Source organism: Pollicipes pollicipes, unplaced genomic scaffold, assembly GCF_011947565.3.
Source record: "Pollicipes pollicipes isolate AB1234 unplaced genomic scaffold, Ppol_2.1 Scaffold_7261;HRSCAF=8764_pilon_pilon_pilon, whole genome shotgun sequence".
NCBI lineage: Eukaryota > Metazoa > Arthropoda > Thecostraca > Pollicipedomorpha > Pollicipedidae > Pollicipes > Pollicipes pollicipes.
In genome coordinates, this window is record NW_023597054.1 from 7496764 (window position 1) to 7506807 (window position 10044).

The 10044-nt window shown below is 45.7% G+C and overlaps 1 long non-coding RNA gene across 1 annotated transcript; it reads left to right on the forward strand.

The window, feature by feature from the left end:
- Positions 1-3068: 3068 nt before the first annotated feature.
- LOC119112129 (uncharacterized) lies at positions 3069-5169 on the forward strand. Its single transcript, XR_005095683.1, has 2 exons — positions 3069-3793; positions 4034-5169. It is a non-coding gene; the product is annotated as an uncharacterized LOC119112129 (long non-coding RNA).
- The last annotated feature ends 4875 nt before the right edge of the window (positions 5170-10044 follow it).

A 10044-nucleotide genomic window follows, 5' to 3' on the forward strand; every position in this document is an offset into this window, starting at 1 on the left:
AGGGACAATTTTAATAGTGTCACTGCAAGACCTTATGCCTGACAGCAAGGAACATGGCAGCATTGCCACCTGTCAGGTTACAGCAATTATAACCACAGGCTGAAAAGAGGCCAGCCTCATATTAGATCCCAAATGGAAAACCCAAGCCTAGCATTAATGTTGTATATAGATCTTAGTACCTATGTACCTACCCACCATGCTGTAGGTAGAGCAGGTTATACCAAGGTGATTCTGTACCAGCCTGCAGTGGTGAACATTTATAGATCAGTCCTCCGGTATTTCTTTACCTTTTTTGGAATGACTTAATAGCGGTTCAAAGCTAAATCCCAAGTAACTTTAGAAGTGTGGATGCATGCTGTGTGAAAATCGAAGACAATCAATTCCACTTTGCCTCACTGAATACCTCAAACCCGCAACTACGATGCACATAATCCCAAGCAGCTTCACTCATCCTCCACCCTCCTCACTCCCACCACATCAAGACGAACAACCAAACCATGCACAGGAGTTCTGGCGCATTCACAGACATTGTGATGGCATTTTAGCACTCGTCAATGGGGCAACCAGGTACAAGTACCACGGGTCGGTCCTGAAATGACAGGCTGTGATGAATAGTCTAAGAAAAGCCATTTATGCAGTTGCACCAACACAAATTGTTAAGTTTGTGGTAGAAAAATCATAGAGCTTTACAGTCATGCATTTCAAGTTGCTATTTTCCACGTACAAATATATATTATCTTCTGGTGGCGCAAGACAACGCCGAGATAATGCAGTACCTGTACTACAAATCTATAGATATTTCTCATTCTAAGGCATATCATGCCATTTCAACACCCTCTGAGGAAGGCCCGTATCTGGGCGATACCAAAACACGTAAATTTTTTCAATTCAATTTGGCTAACTTTGCTAAAAACTTGCTGTTCTCCGCCTTGTACTCCGGCTTGTTCTCCCCGGGTCTCCCCATAGGCCCCATTGTGAGAAGGGCAACCAAGTACTGCGATTTTTTCCCACTGGGTTATGGACCATCTCTATCTTACAAGTATAGACATGATACCGTTGTTCAATAAGTAAGATATCCTCGAATCTTCAAAGACCGGCATTTACTGATTCCTGAAAAAGTGGTTGACGTACTATCATTTATACAAAAGTAATAAGTTTTGGAATGCTGCATGCCACAAACTCCCATTTTGGGAACGTAATTCCCGATGACATTTAAGAACCCAAAAGAAGCCGTTGCCACCAAAAGTGCCGCCCACAAAGTGATATTTGGGTGCCATTTCATGTCATGATTGTATCTCAAAAGTGCCGATATGTGGTGTGTTTGAATGCTATGATTTTTAGTTTAATTGCAAGTTGGATGGTGATTGGTGGCTCGTATGGCAGGAGCAGGAATGAAACAGGCGCTTTGAAAAGGATGTGCAATGCTGCAATCTTTGGAATTTTCCACCACTGTTCGCAAGATGCACGTCCTTTGGTAAAATCGCTAACATGTTATCTTAATATGAGGTAAGTTAAGAGCATAGTTGGCATGCTGGACTTCTTGCTCGGCGAGTCTTTGAATGATCTAGTTGAAAAAGATGTGCCATCGATGATTTTGGTGCTGCTAGTGGTTTTCTGATGGAACGAATATTGTTGTAGTTGTCTTGCGACGCGGACCTTCACTGCTCGAAAATGCACTCGTCAGTTGCAGGAGGCTGGGATGCCGTTGGTTTCGGGTACGGGAGGCGATGGGTTCGTCGCGTGGTGGGAGCCAGAGCCGTGATATGTTTGTCCGTTTCTTGAAAGGTATCGGTAGGTGTGTGCGTCGTGGAGAATGCGGTCTTACTTACTCAGGTGCGCCATATATTTTCCCCACAGGTAGTGACATGCGAGGTATGTGGTAGCGGTAGGTACTTAAAGCAAGCACATTTCATATTTCAGTTTATTTCATTCCCACAGAAGTAATTCACATGAGTTGTCATCACCATTCAGGAGTTGCATAGGCTTGTACAAGTGCATATAACCCATGTAATACAATGATGAAGGACATTGACATGAACGCCCTGGATTGGCCAGATCCTGCAGGATTGCAGATGCTTGTTTCCATTTCTTGGTGCTCCATATGTTTGGTCCCTGGAAATCAAATAAAAGTTATAACTCACTTTATGAAAGCAAAGTTCATGCACCCTCCTGGCTATCAAGAAAGCAAAACTGTCTGCCTTGGTACTTATACTCAGGCTCATACATTTGCAATGGTGTCTGCTTTGTGGGGCGACTGCAGCGTTTGTCTGGAGTACAAAAATTGTCATTCTTACCAGTCAAGAGCCTGGAGTACAAAATTTCCTGGTGCCACATCCACCAGAAAACGGAGGTTTTTCCCACACTGCCTGATATTACTGCCCTTGAGAGTCTGGCGAGGTACTCCTACCTCCTGGTACTCTGGCCCCTGGTGGCCAGACCTGGCACTCCTGCCCCCCATGGTCTGACCTGGTACTACTTCCTCCTGGTGGCCTTACCTGATACCACAACTTGATGGTGTGCATTGGTACCAGTGCTCCTGGTAGCATAATACTGCTGTCTCATGGTGATCTGATGTGGTACTTGTGCCACATGGTAGAAGGACTTGATATCGCTGCCCCTGATGGTCTTATCTGGTACCCCTGTGCTTAGTGGTCGGGCCTGGTATTCCTGCCACCTGATAGGGTACCCCCACTATTGATGGTCTGACCTGGCACTGCTGCTGCCAGCTGGTCTGACCTGGTACCCATGCCCCCTGCTTGTTTGGCTTGGTGCCTTGTGCCTGATGGTCTGACCTGGTGCTACTGATGATTAGACCATCAGTGTGTGGGGTCACCAGATCAGACTACTGGAGTTAGAATTACCAGGTCAGGCCACCAGGAGGTGGGTACCAGATCTACCCCTGATGATCTGACCTGGTACCCTGATGATTTGACCTGGTACCATGATGATTTGACCTGGTACCCCTGATGATCTGACCTCTTACCCCTGATGATCTGATCTGGTACCCCTGATGATCTGACCTGGCACCCCTGATGATCTGACCTGTGACTCCTGATGATCTGACCTGTGAATCCTGATGATCTGACCTGTGACTCCTCATGATCTGACCTGTGACTCCTCATGATCTGACCTGGAATCCCTGCTGGTCTGACCTAATATTCCTGCCTCCTTGTGGTTCTTGGTGTGCCAGCTGGCAAACTAGCTGGTTGTGCTTTGTGCATAATGTCTGTGGACATTACTGGGCAGAGCATTTAGCTAACATACTTCGCTATGTTTCAGACGTATAGCGTCTCAACAAAAGATAGAAGATGCCTGTGTTGAGGAAAGGTGACTGTTTTCATTCCTTTGATGAGCTAGATGCCCATATCCGTGAATTGGAGGCCGAGACGAATGTGAAGTTTTTCAAGTCGAGCTCTGTCACTCTTGGTAAATTTCTTCAGACAAATCCTGGGCACTTCATTTCAAAGTTGGTCGCTGACCGTGCTGACAAGGAGGCGCTTTTGCAGCAGAAAAAGTACCGTCTCGTTAAATTTTCATGCACTCATGGTGGGCGCCAGTACGAAAGCAAAGCTGGTGATCGTCGTGTCCGAAACACGAGAACCAAAAAAGTCGGCTGTCCCGTAAGCATCCTAGTGTTTCTGGAAACGTCATTGCGTTTAGAGATTAGGGACATCTCACTGGAGCATTCCCACCCGGTGTCGGAGGCAAGCTTTCCGCTGCAGCCAGAAAATCGTCGCATGCCTGCGTCCTAAAGGCAGCGGCACCACAGTCGTGCGATCAGCAAAGAAATAAGGTGAGCTTGCTTGTTGTGAATTGATACGACCTTTCATTGACAATTGTAAGTAAAACCACGTCTCGAACAGTAATGAGTCGGGAAATATGACCGGCTCATATGCGGTGCGTTTCCGGTCATGACTAACTTGTATCGATCAATAACACATGGTACGGCGTTAAACTAGGTCATAATGTTTCTGCTCAGTGCGTACCATGTCTTGATGTAAGTTTTTCTTAACGTGTTCCTTTTTTTCTTCAGAGTACTGAACAGCAGCGGTGGATGGTGGGAGCGCTGGATTACACCGTCCACGTACTCGGCTTTAAACCCGCCATCATCATGCACCGCGTGGTCACGGTGTTCCATGAATTTGACATAACTTCGTTCATCAGAAACGCCTCGACTTCCCGGATACCTGTAGAGCTCTTAGGCTTCTTCTATTGTAGAGAACAGGCTCGATATCTATATTCGTTTGCACGTCATGATGTGAAGTAGCTAGTTTGCCAAGATACATCTTCATGTACATATGAGTATTGCAAGCCCATCCAGAGACTCTGAAAGGCTGAAAGCGTTTCCGACTATCTGTGTTGATTGTTTCCAAACTGGATAAGCTTTGTTAAATAGCACCGCTCACCAAGCAATGGGCGCTTACGTCCAACCTGCTGCGTCCCTGGATGTCCTTGCACTATCTCCTCACTAGTCGAGATGAACGTTGAGCGAGCTTAGATCTGTCGTGTACCTGAACTATGTAGCTGAAGTGAACTAAGTAGCCTCGTCAAATGTCTGATGCGTTCTTCGTCGACAGTTCCACATATGTGAGAACTGACTGGGTAATTAAATACTTGCTCCATGCGAGGAAGACGCATACAAATGTATGTGCAATTTTGTTTTGTGCTAGTTTAACCAGTGACCGCTAAGGAGAATGTGTTTTTAAAAATACCAACATGAGAGCATTGCTTTGGCTACTTATTCAGTGTGTCGGGCCGCTGTTATATAATTGCTTAGTGCGTTCAACAATTCTCAGCCATGGTTGTTATTGATGTTTTTTGACACTGGTTGTGCTCGCACGCTTTGAATCTAGTCAAGAAGAGCGTTGATGATTGTGCGTAGTGGTGGGTTTCCATGCATCTCAGCACTCAGGGTGTGCCTTTGTTAGTGTACGGGATTTAGTGGCATGTGAGAAAGTTTTCCTGACATAACGCGGCATGTCTGGCCGCTCCAATGCGGTAAAATACCTGCGCTGTTGTGACATGGTTGCTACTTCTCATTGCATGCATCTGTGACAAGCTCGTACGGCTGCGTGCCCAGAACTGCATGTCGTGTGCCTTCCAAGGCTGTGGTTATCCCAGAGAGGTCATTGACCTCAATACTTTAATACATTTAAAGCTGACCAACTCTGCTGAAGTGATTATAGCGCGTTGTGAAAATGCCACGTATCCACAAATACGCCTGAGGAAATCCATCAAATGTCTTGTGAGTTTCATCGGTATGCGCAAGACCACTGGCAGCTCTAATGACACCTCTCATTGCGAATGCGTGGCTGGGTCATGTCCACGCTCATTTCAATCACAAATTATTCAGACAGCTGGGTTGTTTTACTCTGTACGATTGCAACAGTAGTATCGGTGCAATATTTTATAGATAAAAAAACGGCGCGACCAGATTCGCACGATATCAATCGTCCCTTCGTTCTAACAACTTGGCCAACAATAAATTATGTATCAAAGTTTAAGCCGTCAGAATATGTCGCGAAGCGGCAAACAAGCAATGATTACACAACGGGGCAGTCTACATCGCTCAGACTGACGCAAAACACATTGTAGGCGTAAGAGGTGGTGGTGGTCGGCGGCAGCGGGATGAGGCCGCGTAAATACGAAAAGACCTGCGTGCTGTCGATAGGTGAGGGCTGGCAGACCCAGGGGGCCCATCGCTGCCGCGCGGGTGACACACGCGTAAAGCTGTACGTGTGAACAGGGACCGAATCTCCAAAGGAACCCATGAGTCATTAAGGGCCCTGAACACAGCGATGCTGCCACGGGGAATGACTAGGTCACCGCGCCAGCCAAGCGCTTGAACGGTCGCCGCCATTGGATCTTGCTGAGGAGCATCGGTGACGACCCTGGCCCCACGGTTAATCACCCCTTGCACTCTATTTAGGTGATGCGCTGCAGCCACACCCCAGACCGAGAGGCAGTACAGATGAGAACATGGGACTGGATGATAGATTTACGAACCTCGGGTGACGAATCTGTTGATTGTGGTTTGTGGTGGAATTTGTTCATTGTGATTCGTCACAAACAGCCAATATGGTTGGTTGTGGAGGATTTTATGCAAGCGGAAAAGGATGGGGCTGCGCATTTTGACATAGGATGTGAGCATCTCCCAAGAAAAGGTACCTGCAATAGGACCCCCAGCACCTTCATGGGCGACGAAGGGCTCAATTGGTGTCACGCACTGCCCAGGTGAAAATATAAGGTTTCCTTTCAGGATTGTGGAGTGCCGGGAAGAATAGCTCTTTTGGTCGGCTTCATTTTAAGAGAGTTAGATGTGAAGAAGGAATTAACTACTTGAATGGTTTCCTCCTGTCGTGATTTCAAAACGGATGGTTGGTCTGGATGTGTAGAGTCCAGCAGTTGGGTGTGGTCGGCACAGGATACTAGATTTTCGTGAAGGAGGTAAGATAGAGATTCATTCGTAAAAATACTGAAGAGGATAGGGTCAGCCAAGGATCGCTGAGGGACACCGTAAATCGACAGAAGAGAAAGATTCCGCTTCTCACCATCCACTTTCGACCAGCAAGGTAGCTCCCAAACCAATTCGGATCAATACAAGATCACTGCAGCTTTATCGGATCTACGCCATGGTTAATACATTAAAGGCACGGCTGAAGTTTACGAAGGTGACGGCCACAACGTGCTTAACCCCAATCCGAGTACATCTCACTCAGCAGCATCGTCCAGGGCGTTTTCGGTTGAGTGACCGAGGATCATGGGCACCGAGGTTGGACGACAGCTGCATGCACACAACTTTATCGTGTGTTTTTTACAAAGCAGGCAAAGCTGATGTGCCTACGAAAATGCTAGCGATTTCACGGAAGACATATTTGTGAAGAGCCGAAGGTAGAAGATAGAAGAGCGAAGAGAATATTTATCGCATTTTATTATTGGCGGTACCCTGATTAGGTACCGCCAATGACTGTCTTTAACCGTGAGGTTCTTTCGGCACAGACGTCTGCAAGTGACCTAAACCTAAAAAGCGTTTCCCATAACGTTACGCAGAAGTGAAGTTCTTGGTTTTAAGTTAGCACCAAGTTGAGCGACTTCGAATTTACAGACGAAAGACTGATCTGGATGTCAAACACACCCATATTGGTACCGCGTGTGAATCAGTTGAGTAGCTTCAGTTGGGTTACTTCACAGTACTAGGTTCAGTGAAGGTACCGAATTGCATTCAGAATGTAGGTTGCATAGGCATGAACGTACGTACGGCCCAAGTTTGGGTTTGCCGATTTCGGTTCCAATTTGTTTTTGTTTTTTGAGTGAGGACTTAACGAAGTCTTCCATACATTTCTCCAGTTTACCTACCGCGCTATTCAACGTTCAATCATTGCGATTTTCCCGCCCAGGGGAGCGCTACTTAACTTAAGTCTGTTTTTCCAAAGATGACTTCAAGTAGTCCCATTCGAAAATATAATGGCTAGGGTCGGCATTTTTGGCCATTGCCCCTTGAATGCTCGGTACTATTACAGATGTTAATTACAAGACCCTAGGTTCACCGGAAGTGACCTAACTAGACCTCTGAAATCGAGGATACACTTGCCACATAGAAACTCTGGGCGAAGATGCATTACTGCATGAGGAGATGTAATCACAGCATTGGATTAGGCTTCTAAGACTTGAAGTGCGTATCCTAAACACTGTTACATAAGTTGCATCACTAATAAATTCTGACAGAGCGTTTAACATCCCTAGGCGAACATGTGTTAGCCAAGGTGAAAACATTGCTGACCCCATTTCCATCTACACTCAACGTGCATGGGGTCATAAATATCTCTGCAGAGCTCAGAACAAAAGCTTGGCAAAGCTCTAAGGTTGCATAGAACCAGCTTAACAATTTAAAAGGAATAACACCGATGCCTTATTTTGTATGTCATCTAACATCACCTCTCTTCTGTTAATTATTGCCTGCAACAAAATACAGACAGCAAATTGCTTTCCAGTACCTTTCATGGCTTCCTGCCCCAGTGCAGAAAGTTAGAAATGCATAAAACACGCACAAAATCATGCCGGTGGAAATGCATTGGCCAAAGCTGACGAATTTGTGTGTATGAGAGGGGGGGGGGGCGTTTCACCATCAAGGAGCCCCTTTAGGAGCCCTCCGCACGCCTCACCCGTTACCAAGACTGGATACGAGCCGCACACTGCAAAGCACCGTGTGGCAAGCATGCGATGCTGCATGGCGTGCCTTGTAAGCAATATGACAAGTTCAGCATCTACCTTTCCTGGTACGTACACGCGCAAACGCACGCATGCTATATTGTATATATATATATATATATATATATATATATATATATATATATATATATTCGCTTCTCTGGACGATATGTTCTCAATAAAGTACGCAGATGTGTAGCTTCAGTGATGCAAAAATGAGCTGTGCATGGGCAAATGCATATTTTCAGCTTTTGTACGCGTGTTTGATTGCTGAAATCACACCTTTTCCTTATTCGGTAAGTCATAGATCGGTTCGCCAGTTCGCTGCGTTCAATACGCTCTGTCGCCTGCGCAGATCACATCGCGATGTAATTCACAGATGTGTGTATCCATCATGAGCGCATCTACACAGAACACCTTCTCTGCTTAAATCCACTCGCGAGTGGAATTACACAGAATGGCGCTTCTGTGTATGTCACGTCATGAGTGGATCTACACAGAACACCTTCTCTGCTTAAATCCACTCCGGAGTGTATATACACAGAACGGCGCTCCCGTGTAAATCCACTCAGATCTGAGTCGATTTACTCCTGAAGCCACACTTGTGTAGATCTACTCACAAGTGGATTTACACAACAGTGCGTTTATGTGTAGATCAACTCGGATCTGAGTCGATTTACACAGGGGTGGCATCCTGTGTAAATCCACTTCGTAGTGGACTTAAGCAGAGGAGCTGTTCTGTGTAGATGCACTCCTGAGTCGATTTACACGCGTCCTAAATTAAAAAATGATGATTATCCCGGCGCACTTTCCCATTTTGATCAGACATCTAGCATGTAGAGAAAAAATATTTTAATATTTCCGACTAGGAGGCCAAAACAGGGCCAAAAACGAAAGGACGCGTGCAAATCGACTCATGAGTACATCTACACAAAACAGTTCCTCTGCTTAAATCCGCTACGAAGTGGATTTACACAGAATGCCACTCCTGTGTAGATCGACTGAGATCCGAGTTGATCTACACATAAACGCACTGTTGTGTAAATCCACTTGTGAGTAGATCTACACAAGTGTGGCTTCAGGAGTAAATCGACTCAGATCTGAGTGGATTTACACGGGAGCGCCGTTCTGTGTATATACACTCCGGAGTGGATTTAAGCAGAGAAGGTGTTCTGTGTAGATTCACTCATGACGTGATGTAAGCAGAAGCGCCATTCTGTGTAATTCCACTCGCGAGTGGGTTTAAGCAGAGAAGATGTTCTGCGTAGATTCACTCATGACGTGATATAAGCAGAAGCGCCATTCTGTGTAATTCCACTCGCGAGTGGATTTAAGGAGAGAAGGTGTTCTGTGTAGATGCACTCAACACGTGGTATACGCAGAAGCGCCATTCCATGTAATTCCACTCGCGAGCGGATTTAAGCAGAGGTGTTCTGTGTAGATACACTCATGATGGATACACACACCTGTGAATTACATCGCGATGTGATCTGCGCAGGCGACAGAGCGTATTGAACGCAGCGAACTGGCGAACTGATCTATGACTTACCGAATAAGGAAAAGGTGTGATTTCAGCAATCAAACACGCGTACAAAAGCTGAAAATATGCATTTGCCCATGCATAGCTCATTTTTGCATCACTGAAGCTACACATCGGCGTACTTTATTGAGAACATACTGTCCAGAGATACGAATATATACATACATGTATATATATATGTATATATATATATGCATATATATATATATATATATGTATACATATATAGTATGCGTGCGTTTGCGCGTGTACGTGTGTATGTACCAGGAAAGGTAGATGCCGAACTTGTCATATTG